Below are 13,597 nucleotides of genomic sequence, written 5' to 3' on the forward strand. Positions count from 1 at the left end.
TAACATCCAAAAGACTGAGAATGATAAGTGCTGGAGAGGTTGTGGAGAAAAAGGAACTCTCATCCACTGTTGGTGGGGCTGCAAAATGGTGCAGCCTTTATGGAAAATGATATGAAGGTTCCTCAAACAATTACAGATAGATCCACCATATGACCCAGCAATTCCAATGCTGGGAATATACCCAGAGGAATGGAAATCATCATGCCAAAGGGATACCTGTACTGCAGTGTTTATTGCAGCTCTATATACAATAGCCAAGAGCTGGAACCAGCCCAAATGTCCATCATCTGATGAGTGGATAAGGAAACTGTGGTACATCTACACAATGGAATACTACTCTGCTATAAAAAAGAATGAAATACTACTGTTCGCAACAACGTGGATGGACTTAGAGAAAATTATATTAAGTGAAACAAGTCAGGCACAGAAAGAGAAATACCACATGCTCTCACTTATTTGTGGGAGCTAGAAACTGATAAATAAATAAACACACAAACAAAGGGTGGGGTGGGGGGGAAGAAGACAGAATAACCACAAAAATTCCTTGGACTATTTAAGTCAAGTGAAGAGATATGATGTGGTGGGGGAGGGCAGGGGGTAGAGAGGAACAGGTAAAGGGGCATGAAAATTAAGTACAATGTATTTTGAGAAGTAACATTAAATTAAATTAAATTTTAAAAAAAAGATTTGCTGAGCTAGTGAGGACATGCTGTTTCTCCTTCTGGGGTTGGGTTTTGAATGGGATTATGAAATAAAAGGAGAAGACAGGGAAAGAATTTGTCCAGATACTGTCAGTTAATTAGACATCCATACCAATTTAATTTTGCAATGAAACAGGTATCTTTGTCAACTGAAAGGCAAGTGGGAGGCAAAGCATCTGCTTAACAGTAAACATAGCTGCAATTCTGACTTTAGTGTTTAAGACAAAAGGCAGCCACCTAGCCACAGAGAGTAATTCATTGACATTAAACAGGTCAGATTCCATTACAGTGAAATTTCACCAACACAGAAGAAATAAGATGGGCATTAGCTAAGCCTTTTTAATCACTCAGGTGTATGGAAAATTTTAACATGAAAGCATCTGTTGCTATGGGATCTGACTGGTCCCAATTACAGAGGACATGCAAGTGATGCTGACACATTGTTAATTTGTTTCTGAATGCCAAAGACATTGATGTCATGATGGAAGATTCTTTACCTAATAGGTGTATTTGTGTAAGGCAAAATAAAATTAATGGAGAAAATAGGCAAACAACCCACATAAACAAATAAATATTTCAAGAATCTTGAAACCTCTAGACTCCAATTTGTGTTACTTGCCTAGGGTCATGTTTATCCTGTAAAAATTAGTCAAAACAAAAGATTAATTTAGACCTGATATCACAAACTGGCAGTCCACAAGGCAAGGAGGCCCAGACAGTATGTAGTTGTTTTGTTTTGTTTTTAACTAGAATTAGAGTTAAATATGGCAGATGAAACGCATGTGTTTATCTCCACTCCCTCATGAAATGTCACTAATGTAATAGTAAAGAAATAAAAACAGCATGCACTCCCAGTGATGAAGAGGACAGGAAGAGATGTGGGAGGGTACAATGACAAAATTTTTGAAGTTGGGAGGTGAATTAAGGAGTGGTAACTAACTTAGTAAAGAACAAAGTGAAACTTAAGTACCTTCAGAAAGCAACAGTAACAAGAAGTGGTGAGATCTACTCTTTGGAACTGAATTCATAGAACTCAGAAGTTATGCAGAATTCAGAGTACACTTGAGGGCTAAATACCAGGAGGGGTGGAAAGCCTCTTTAAGGCACAGCTGGACCCTCGAGCCCCCTTTCCCAGTCTGTCTGATTAGGCAATTTCCCATATGCTCACCCCTGGGGAGACCAGATGTTTACCCTCAGAAGGAATTGAATCTGAACCACCCCAGACTCAGGGACATCCCCTAGAGGAGAGGGCTGAATCTACACAGAGAACTGTTGAGAAGCCCAAGCCCTGTTCTCCTCCCTAGCCCCTAGAGCACCAGCAGCCAGCCTCATGCAGCCAGAAAGTCTTTTCTAAAAACCTGAACCACACCAATGGAAAGACCTAATGATTTTGGTATCTGATAGCTCCAAAGAAAACATTGCTGCTGCCCAATAACCCCACAGCAAACCCTCCAGTCAGCCCAGCCCATGTATGTGGAGCTTACAAAAAGCTTTTCAGTGCCTTCTTTTATGTATCAATAGACGGCCGAGTAGCATCAGGTATTTGAGAAATCCTCTAACATGCAAAAGACCAAAACAAAAAGTATACATATAAATAAAAAAAATAAAGGACTCTGAAAAACAAATCCAACAGAAGAAGCAGAAGAAAACTTTAAAGAAACAGAGAAAGATGAGAAAGGTGAGATATTTCCATAAAAATAAAAATTCAGAGATTAATAAAGTTCAGAAGTTTTAAAATATGAGATGAAATTTTTTTAATCTACAGAAGAGGTAAAAAAGGAAGCCAGGAAATCTCTCAGAAAGAAGAACAAAAATATACAGAGACAGGCAATGGGAGAGAAATTATAAGAAAATCAGCAAATCAGGAAAGGGGATTCCACATTCAACCAATAGACGTTCCAGAAAATAAAAAACAGGATAAATTATTATCAAGGATTAATACAGGAAATTTTCCCATTCAAGAGTCTTTAGATGAACAGACCACCAAGTTATCAACATGATTTGTGAAAAAAGTCCTAAGTCCCAGACATTTCATTGTGAATTTTCAGAACATCCAGAACAAAATCATTCAAAGGATCAGGAATCTGAATTGCTTGGGAGTTCTCATAACAATATTGGATGCTAAAATCCAGTGGAGAAATGCCCTCAGAATTCTGAGTGAAATTATTTTTCACACTCAAGTTCTTTACCCAGCCAAACTATTAAATAAGTGTGAACGTAGAAATTTCCATCATGCAAAGACAAAAATTTTACCTCCCACACACTCTTTCTTTAGAGGCTGGTGGCAGCTGTATTTCAGCACAGCAAATGGGGAAAGCAGGAAGCAAACGGCGTCCAGGAGAGAGTGGTTCTAACAGAGGACAATGCCAAGGTCAATGCTAAGACAACAATATACAACAGACCTATTGATAGTGACCCACTTTAGGGAGTAGGATTCAGGAGTGGGAGAAAGTAAGGCAAGACATTCCTCTCTTTGATTATTAACTTTCTATGCCCTGTGATATTTTTAACCAGTATGTGTTACCTTCATTCAAAAATAAATATTTAAAATTTTTTAATTGATTGCAATATGTAAAAATTAGAAAATTTAAGACAAAAATCCAAATTGATGGTTTGCATCAGTCAAGATGGGCTATTTGAGGCACAAATGACCCCCAAACTCTCAACATTTAAAAAAAATGTATTTCTTACTCATACATATGTCCATAATGGGCTGAAAGAGCCTCTGCCTTGTTGTATCACTCAAGGAGACTGTCAGAGGCTCTATCCTAAAATATGTTCCCATAATTTGATAGGAAGAAAAAAGAACATACGGAACCAACCACTGTTTCTTAAAGCTTCTGCCCGGAAGCGGCATCTATCACACACCTGAGTCCATCACACTAGAATTATACAATTCATTTACAGGGGGGAACATCCACCGGGCCCACATTTATTTTTAGTGGAAATCTGCAGGAGCTGAGTAGCAATTATTTCTTTAAATACATATGTACACTCAATTTGCTAAAATCTTCACTGAATCCTAACATCTCCTTGACACCAAGACCAAATGTTAGTTGCCATTTATTATCATACTTGCAATTTTTTATAGTATAGTATTTTTAGCGATAGCAATAAAAATAAAATATTTCTCTATACCCATAGAGGAAAAATAAAAACAGAACTGGAGAACTGAGTGTTTCAAGAAAAATGGAATAAATCTTACATCATCATTGAAGTGCTGAATACTATGTATTTAGTCTGCAAAGTATACTTTCTTGCACACTCATTTGCTTTACCTCCCTTTTATGGTTTGAGTTGGGTCCCCCCAAAATACAAGTATATGTTGAAGTACTAATCCCCAGTACCTCGGAAAGTGACCTTACTTGGAAATTGTGTTCTTGCAGATGTGAGCAGTTAAGACGAGCTCGTACTGGAGTTAGGTGGATCCTTAATCCAATAGGACTAGTGTCTTTTATTAAAAGAGAAGAAAAAGAATGCCATGTGACCATGGAGGCAGAGATTGAATTTATGCTGTCACCAGCCAATGAATGCCTGAGGCTATGAGAAGCTGGAAGGATCTTTCCCTAGAGGCTTCAGAGAGAGCATGCCAACACCTCAGTTTAGGAATTCTAGCCTTTAGAACTGCGAGGGAATAAATTCCTATTGTTTAAAGACACTCAGATTGTGGTCCATTGTTACAGCAGCACTAGGAAAACTAATATGCTTTCTAACCCTTAAGGACCATGGCCTCCTACTCCCAGTTTCTGAACAACAGAGCCAGGCGAGAACCACAAACCTCCTTATTCAAGTTCTGCATTTGTCTATTTTAATAGAGACTTCCTTCTTTCATTACATATTTGATGGCGACACAACAGATTGCAGAAATCATTCTGATCTTGATAATGTTAGTCAGCAAGTCATGAACAATTGATTACCAGTTAGTTCAAGTGGGCATAGGACCACAAACTTTTCAGACCACGAAATGCTATACAAGCCACAATCCCATTGGGAAATTGGGTTCTCCAAGGGGGCATGTGAGCACCACATATCATAAGGACAAGCTAAGCTCAGAGTGGAGAGTTCTGAACAGTTAAGGAGGGAGCAAATTCCAGGTGAGCTAGCTGGGGTTAAAATCCAAGCAGAAGGGCATGAGCTAAAAGATCATTCCAGCAAGCAAGGACAGGAATGTGTTCTCAGACTCAGAACAAATAAATAAATGCACCTAGGGAGCACACTGAATGATGACATTTTATTCTAGGACAGAGATCAGCTGCCCTTTGCAAGGATGGATCTAGTAGGTCTGAGCTAAGAGTAGCTGACTCGACCAGGCCAGGTGGCTTTGTTTGGGGAGCACTAGAGAGCAAAACCAGCGGTGGTCTTCTTGCACTTGGCACCTCCCCTCAGTGCTGCCTCTGCGAAAGGTCACCCCAATCAAAGCGAGATGAGCAAATTTAAGTCAAGTACCTAAACAATGCTGATGCTGCACTGCCAACAGGAAGAAAGAGTATATTTTGCCTGTAAATTTCATGCTGTTTGGGAAGATGATGTTTTAATTGTCTATTAGTAGTCTAGCCTTGCTTTTTATCTCACAGTTCAGGACTTAATGCCATTTCTTTTGTGTTGTGTCAAAACTGTCCTCACTGCAGTGCATTTGTTATGCTTTCTCTATTTTTCACAGATCACATACTTTTTCATTAAGGGCTTACAACTTGTATCTTTATTTCCCATCATGTTCAATCAGTTATAAGTCCTCTAAATCATGTCTTTCTCCTAGATATACAAGGGCACATCAATACTGAGGGGCTAATTAATTTGGATTTTCATCCTGTGTTTGTTTCTTCCCTGTTCTTTTTAGTAAAATGACCAAAGCACATCATTTGCTACTCACTTTTGTAATAAGCACAAATTTTCACTCAAATAGTTGCTGATCTAAATAGCCAATCAGGGGTTCTGGTCAAGATGTTGGAATAGACAGTCCTCAGTGTCACTCTCTCCCACAAATCAACCAATTTACAACTATAAAAATGTAACATCAGCCAAGCTGGGGCTGCTGGAGCTCAGGGGAAGAGGAGAGACCTACAGAGTTCATGAAGGTGGAAGAAACCATGATGAGAGAAAGAAAAAACTGCTCGGAGCGTTTCAGGCCATGGCCACTTTAAGGCTAGAGCTGCTGAGCTCATGGAGCAGGAGCCAGCAGAAGCCGCAGCTGTGCCCTTCAGATGGAGTTACTTGGAGGCAGCAGGGGAGGAGAGGGCCTTGGTGGCTCCCAGGACAGCAAGACCACTAATAGGATTCCCATGGACCCACACAGGAGCGAGGAGCCAGAACAGCTGAAAAAGGGGAGCCACTCAGAGGCCAGTGAGTCATCACCAGGGCCTGTCCCATGGCAAGTGTTTGGAGCACGGGTGGTAGGGGAAATAGTCCCACCCAGAGAACACTGGGACACAGCAAGGACAGCTAATCTGCCCCCTAATCAGCACAGGACCACTCAGAGGAGACTGGTTGGGAATACAGAATTGCATGGGGTGCAGTTTGATGAAAAACTCAGGCCCAGATCAGAGTTTCTACACAACCCAGGTGCATCAGGTCTCTGGAGAGCAGGAAGTACCTATAAGGTCAACCATTAAACCCTGAGCTGCACAAAAAGCCTTCCCTAGGGAAACAGCAGCAAAAGAGCAATTTAGCTCAACCACACAGCTCAAGTACTGGTTCCCACAGGAAGCTCCCCCATTTAAGAAGTAAGCAAAGGACAAAAAGTTAGTTCCTGCCCAGGCACACCACCAGCACCTTGGGGCCCACCAGGGTACATGAGGCTCGCCAGGGGACATGAGGCTTGGAGCCAGGGACCGGACCCCACTCCCACATCCAAGCATACCACCAGCACCTCGGAGCCCACCCTGAGACCCGAGGCATGGAGAAGTGGACTGGACCCCCCTCCCACAAACAGGCACACCACACCAGCACCTCTGGGCCCACCTGGGGACCCAAAGCATGGAGAAGGGGACCAGAACCCCTCCCACAACCAGGCATACCACACCAGTGCCTCAGTGCCTGGCCGGGGACCTGAGGTACAGAGCCAGGGACTGGACTTCCCTCCCACACCCTGGCACACCATGCCAGCACCTTGGGGCCCGCCCAGGGTCCCAAGGTATGGAAGTGGGGACCAGACACTCCCCACAATCAGGCACACTGCCAGTGCCAAGGAGCATGTCAAAAACATCACCCCCACGTGGGTGGCCCTCCACAGCTACCATCATAACCATGGCTGCCACAAAAGCAGCTAGATGCCACAACCACCACAGATGGTCCACCAGCCACTGGAGTGCATTGACACAAGGAGAGTCACCAGCAGAGATAAAGAAAAGAAGAGGATGTCTCTCTCCACAAAGCCCATTTCAGAATGACAGAAGAAGCATCTGCTCTATGATAATATTGGGGGACCTGATCACACCTCTCAGCATTGGACAGATCATCTAGGCAACAAATCAACATAGTAACCATTACTCTTTCAGAAGGAGAGAAGAAATCTAGGGTAATTAGAGGGGGCGGGGGGAGGGACAGAGGGATGGGGAGAGATTGGACAAGGGGCATAAAGAATAAATATGATTTGTAATAATATATGCTAATAATATTGATTTGATCAACATATGTCAACTTTGAACCTCAAAAATATGTCTAATCAATTATGATTCAATAAAACATGAATTTTATAATAACAAAAAGACAAACTTCTTTTTAAAACGATTTTGGAAGATTAATGATATCCATATTACTCATTTTTGCCATACTACCTTAGAAGAACTCGTACTCACATTGAAAATTATTGAATAATGTTGCACAATAAAAAAGAATTAAAAAAATGAATCTTTACATTTGTATCTAGGTCCCAATGTTCACACCTAGCATGTGGCCTCTCAAGGAATATATACCAATAATAACACTGGAACTCAAGAGCAAAGTCTGCAAACTGTTTCTTAAAGGGCCAGCTGGTAAACACTTTAGGCTTTGAAGGCCACTGTCTCTGTTGCAACTACTCAACTCTACTGTTGGAGAACCAAAACAGCCACAAACAATATATAAACACACAGGCGTGGCTGTGTTCCAAAAAAACTTTATTTATAAAAATAGCTGATAGTTTGCCGATCCCTGCTCCACAGCAATGCTTCTCTCATTTTACGTGCATATGAATCACCTGGAGATTTTGCTAAAAAGCAGATTCTGATCCAGTAGATGTACAGTGCAGTGGAGCCTAAGAGTCTGCATTTCTCCCAAGGTGATGCCATTGCTACTTGTAGGAAAAAACATAGTACATACAGTGTTTGGTACTATTCACAGTTTCAGGCATCCACTGGGAGTCTTAGAACATATTTTCCAAGGATAGGGAGAGACTAATGTATAGAATATGCCAACCACATTCCCACCACAGGACAATTGCTTCTGCCTGGAACCACTGCCCTCAGGTACCTGCTTAGCTAATTCCTTTGCCTACTTCAATTCTTTGTTCAGATTTCGCCTTCTTCCCCCACACCTACACTCCTAATCTGCTTATTCTGCTCTTCTTTGTTTTTATTTTATAGCATGTTTCACTTCCTAATATACTAAATATTTTAATTATATTTATTATTTATCATCACACACACATATGCACACACACACACACGCACGTGCACACACACACACACGCTTTGTGTAAGCTCCACTAGGGCAGGAATCTTTGCTTCATTCACAGCCCCAAAAAGTGTTGCTGGCACAGATTTAATCATGATTGAATCAATTCTATCCCATTGCCCAAATTAGGACCTTCTATACCCCCTCAAAGTCTTGCCCAGTGATTTGCGGGAGTCGCCAGGAGTGTCTCCCATGAGCTCATGAATAGCCCCCTCAGATCTTTGCCCTGCTGGTGCCAGCTCTTCACGATGATTCTTGAGGAAACCTCCCGCCCCCTCTGCTGCCAGACCCACAGCCACTATAACCCCTCCCTGCCTCTGCCAAGGACAGAGCCCCTGAAGCTCCAAAGCAGCAAAGCTGAGCTACATTTCCTGCAGCCCTCATTGAGCTGAAACGTTGTGTTCTGGAAGCAGTGGAGAGAGTGCTCATCTTTCCAATTTGTGACCACACTTTGTCACTAGTACACCACAACAGGCTTGTATACAAAAGCCTGTGGACCACTGACCCTACAGACTCCTTTGAAAGCCCAGAAATGCCCGAATTCCACCAATCGATACAACTTAGGAGCAAACAAGAATCCCTCCACCACAGGTTCAGCATTCTTCACTTCTAAACTGGTGCTTCCAAGTTGTGCTGATGACACGGTGGACAGTGCAAACTTGTTACTTTGCCAAGATGTCTCTTTAGTTATTAATTGCCACTTTTATAGGTTCAGATCCGTACTGTGGTCTCCAAAATGTTAAGTGAAAAAGCAAGTACCCAACAAGCCACCCCTAACGTAAAGTGTACAAGGTACTTAACAGTTCCTTGAAAGAAAGGCACTAAATGAATAAAGAAAACCTTTCTTGTTATACATTATTCAAAGGCAATTTGAATACGCATCTTGTTATACATTATTCAAATGCGACTTTTCACAATAACAAATAAATACTGTAAGATGCCCCAGTGCCGAAGGATGTATCAATATTGGACGAAGTTCATTCACCATATTTTATTTAGAAACAATTTAAGAGTCAGGGTCTTTCTATTACTTTTATAAATGTAAATTTGGTGGCTTTTTTCTTTATTGAATTATATTTAAATTCCCTTTTGCTCAAACTACTCCAGCTGGAGTATTTCTGTTTTCATCAGAGGCAGTATAAGTGCAATCAGACTGACTCTGGGAGCAGTGGGCTATTTGACAGTGGGCCCAGTTGCTTTTCCTAAATGTCTTATCTGTAAAATAAAGCAGTTAGATTAGATCATCTCCAATACCTTTTCCAGCAATACATTTTCATAATTCCATGTTTTAAGAAGAAACAGCCCAATTGTCAGGATTGAAAATCACTCACTGTATGTTCAAACATAAGATCAAGTAGTAAATTGCATATCAATTCATGTTTAAGAGCTCAAAAATAACTAGTATGGTTTAACATTTTCACATATATTATCTGACAATAGACTTTTGAAGCATGCTAAACTAACATAATTATTTCAGTTTCTCAGATTTATTCATTTGATCGGTTGGTCAGTCATCATTTTTTGAGCATCTACTATGTGCCAGGTATTATGACAAGCCCTGAGTATGCAAAGTTACAATGTGGTCTCTGCCTTTAAGCATTAGATGAATGAGATATAAAATAATGGCAATAAAAATTATGCAAATCTAGAGTAAAATTTATATAAGGTACAAAATGGATACTGTGGAATGTACTAACATTAATAAAGCAAATGTATTTCACAGGGCCTAGGCCCTGTAGTTTCAGGTATAGCCTAACTTTTTAAAATTACACATAGAAATGTTAAGCTTGTGAAAGACAAAAAACTTTCCCTGGGCTAAAGTCTCTGTTGTAGAAAAAGAATTGTAACACAGCAAAATTGCTGGCTCCGAGGGCAGATGTCCTTGATGCAGCTAAACCTAATGATTGTTGCCATGACAATTATCTTACTGTTCTTTTTGTAACCACCTACGTTCCTTTTCTGTAACTTTCTGGCCTGGAAAATAAATACTGAGAGAAAACCCCAGTGCAGTGTTATTTTTCTGAGGAATGCTTCTCTCTTCAGGGTTCCTGGAAAATCAGCCCCTTTGGGGCCTCTCACTGCTCGGAAGAAATGGGCTTTGAGTAATCCTTTGCGTCTCCGTCACCCCAGGGGAGAGGTGACAGATACAAAGGAAAGAAGCCTATCTGGAGGGATGGGCTAAGGAAGGTTTTCCCAAAGGAAATGGGCTTGACCTGAGACTTGGAAAGGGGGTAGGTGTTCTACAGCTGGGTGGGGAATGAAGAACGAAGGTATCCTGGGTAAGGAAGATTCACCTCAAAGAGAGTAAAGTATGAACCAGGGTGTCACCTTTGGGGAATGCAAGTAATTCACTACAGCTGGGGCATAGGTGTGAGGAGAGTCAGGTGAGAGGAGATAAGGGAGGACGTAGTACCTCGTGCTCAGGAGTTAGGCTTTATCCAGCAGCAATGAGGAGTTGCATAACAATTTTAATCAGGAGAATAACTTGATTAGATGTGCAGCTTTGAAAGCTTCCTCTAACACTCTTTTTAGTGAATCAGACCATGGCAAGGAAGGCAGGGAGATGGTATATTAACAAGGTACCACAGACTGGGTGGTTTAAACAACAGAAATTTATTTTCTCACATTTCTGGAGGCAGAAGTCTGAGATGGAGGAGACAGCAGGTGTATTTCTTCTGCGGCCTGTCTCCCTGGCCTATAGAGGCCATCTTCTCCTCTGCCTTCACACCTTCTTCCCTCTGTGTCCTGACATCCCCTTCCTAGAAGGACACTGGTCATATTGGATTAGGGCCCACCTATATGACCTCATTTTACCTTAATTCCCTTTTTAAATGCCCCATCTCCAGATACAGTCACATTCTGAGGTGCTGGGGGTTAGGGTTTCAATATACGAATTTGGAGGACACAGTTCAGCCCATAAGAGATGGGTTAGGTAGTGGCAGCTGCAACGGTCCAGGTGAGAGAGGATGAAGGACAGGAAGCGGTGCAGGAGCAGTGGGGTGCAGGGGCAGTGCTGAGCACAGGACATGTTACGGGGAACCTGGTCACCACCCAGATCTGGGAGGAAAGGGCAAGAAGAGGGAGGGGAACACCCAGGTGCCTGGCGGATGGCGGCACTTCCTGAGAGGGGGTGGGGCACGTGTGAGGAGGTGATTTTGAGTTAAGTGTTAATGTGTTTTGATATATGTTTTTGTTTTTTAAAATTTTTTATCAACATATTATGCGTGCACATATTAAAGAGTCTTAAATCAAAAAAGAAACTATTGTTTCCCCCCCCACGTCTCCTATGCCTCCCCAGAAGCTCTTTCTACTCTTTAGCTCTTTGTTTTTTGGAGGGGGGACGGATATCATTCTGTCTCTATTTCCTCCACCTTATCTCACTGGTGAATTGAGGAGCAGGAGCTGGGCTGCAGGAGTGCCACACATCTGCCACGGTCATAAGAGAAGCTCCCAGGGTCATGTTCTGCTCGTAGCTTGTCCGCCTCTGTTGTGCCTGGGCAGGTGTAGTGGACTGATTTATGTCCCCCCAAAATTCACTCCAGCTTGAATTGTGTCCCCCAAGATCTATGTATTAGAAACTTAGCCCCCACTATGACTGTTAAGAGGGTGGGAAATCCCATTACGGCAATTGAAAGGTAGAGGCTTGAGGAGGTGCTTAGGTTGTAGGACCCTGCACTAGTGAATGGATTAAAAACTGGTGGTCATGGGCGTGGTTCTGAGGGCTTTAAGAGAGAGGAGAGTCCCTCTCTCTCTGCTCTCTCTGCTTCCACCATCTTGCAATGTGAGACACCTGAGTCACTGTTGCCACCACGAGATGGACTCTGGACTTCCCGGCTTCAGAAACTGTAAACAATCAATTTCATTTTCTTTATAAATCACTGAGTTCCATGTATTCTGTTATAGCAACACAGAAAGGACTAATACCACAGGTGAGGCTTAAATCAGAAAATGACTGCTTACCCCACACATCCCTTATGCCTGCCCAGAAGCAACTACTGTCAACTCTTTAGCTTTTTGTCTGGCTTTTTTTTTTTCTCCATGTTTCTAAATAATACTCATATTCCGTTGATGAGGCTCAAAATCACTCTTCTTTCCAAGTACAGAACTGATTGGGAGGCAGATGTGGGAATCACATAGCTGAAGATCAAAGTGTCGGCTTGGTTGTAGGCCAAAGGAGGTGGGGATTCTAAGAGTTCACCCAGGCATGGCAGACATGATCCTGGGATCTTCTCTTATGGCCGTGGCAGATGTGTGGGACTCCTGCAGCCCAGCTACCTCTGAAAGCAGCTCAGAAGGGTCTGACCATGCTTAGCTTCTGCTCCTCAATTCACCAGTGAGATAACGTGGAGGAAATAGAGACAAAATGATATCCATCCCCCCCCCAAAATGATCAAAGGGGTCAAAAATAAAATCAAGCAAGAATGAAGTTGACGATATTAAGGAATTGTTGTTAATTTGTATGTCCAATGATGGTAGTATGGTTATGCCTTTTTAAAGATTTCTTTTAGTAATACAAACTGACCTATGTATGGGTAAAATAACACAATGTCTGAGATTGCTTCAAATTAGTGAGTGGGCGGTGCATGAAGGCTTAGATGAAACAAGGTTGGCCATGAGTTGAAGCTGGGTGATGGGTGACTAGGTCTTTTTATTTTTTTCCCTATATTTAAATATGTTTAAATTTTTCCATAATAAAAAGTTTAAAAAGAAGGAAAAATAATTAAATTGTAAATACCAAAAGATGAGTGAGCTTCAAGGAGAAAGTGATCAAAAATAGCTTCATTCTATGTGAGAATGGGCACTGTTGATTATCGTATTCAATAATTGTTAATGTGGCTACTCTGAGACACAGGCTGTGCTTCCATCATGGTAAATGTATTACAGGGGTGACAGTGAGAGCTGCAACATTTTGCTAAGGTCATGACTGAAAATATATAACAAGAGAAAAATATTGACTTTTCAATATTAGAAACGAATAAAGAATAATATATTTTAGATCATTTGCCAAAATAATCAATGTGCTTTCTACAATTCAACTTCCAGGAAAAAAAAATGATCAAAAATGACAAAACTTTTTGCGGGGAGCAAGATGGCCAACTAGAATGAAACATTGCTCATCTCTCCCTTCAGAAGGACAGAGAATACACTGAGTGCACAGCTACACTTGGAAGAGAGGAACAGGAGAAGAAAGAAGGAATGCATTGAGGGAGTAGCAGAGACAATAGTGAGTGCAGACACTCAGGATA

General features: G+C 41.7%; 1 non-coding gene across 1 annotated transcript; it reads left to right on the forward strand.

Annotated features, from left to right (window-relative positions):
- The first annotated feature begins 13,126 nt into the window (after positions 1 to 13,126).
- LOC134382871 (small nucleolar RNA SNORA1) lies at positions 13,127 to 13,261 on the forward strand. Its single transcript, XR_010024133.1, has one exon. It is a non-coding gene; the product is annotated as a small nucleolar RNA SNORA1 (small nucleolar RNA).
- The last annotated feature ends 336 nt before the right edge of the window (positions 13,262 to 13,597 follow it).

Source organism: Cynocephalus volans, chromosome 7, assembly GCF_027409185.1.
Source record: "Cynocephalus volans isolate mCynVol1 chromosome 7, mCynVol1.pri, whole genome shotgun sequence".
Taxonomy (NCBI): domain Eukaryota; kingdom Metazoa; phylum Chordata; class Mammalia; order Dermoptera; family Cynocephalidae; genus Cynocephalus; species Cynocephalus volans.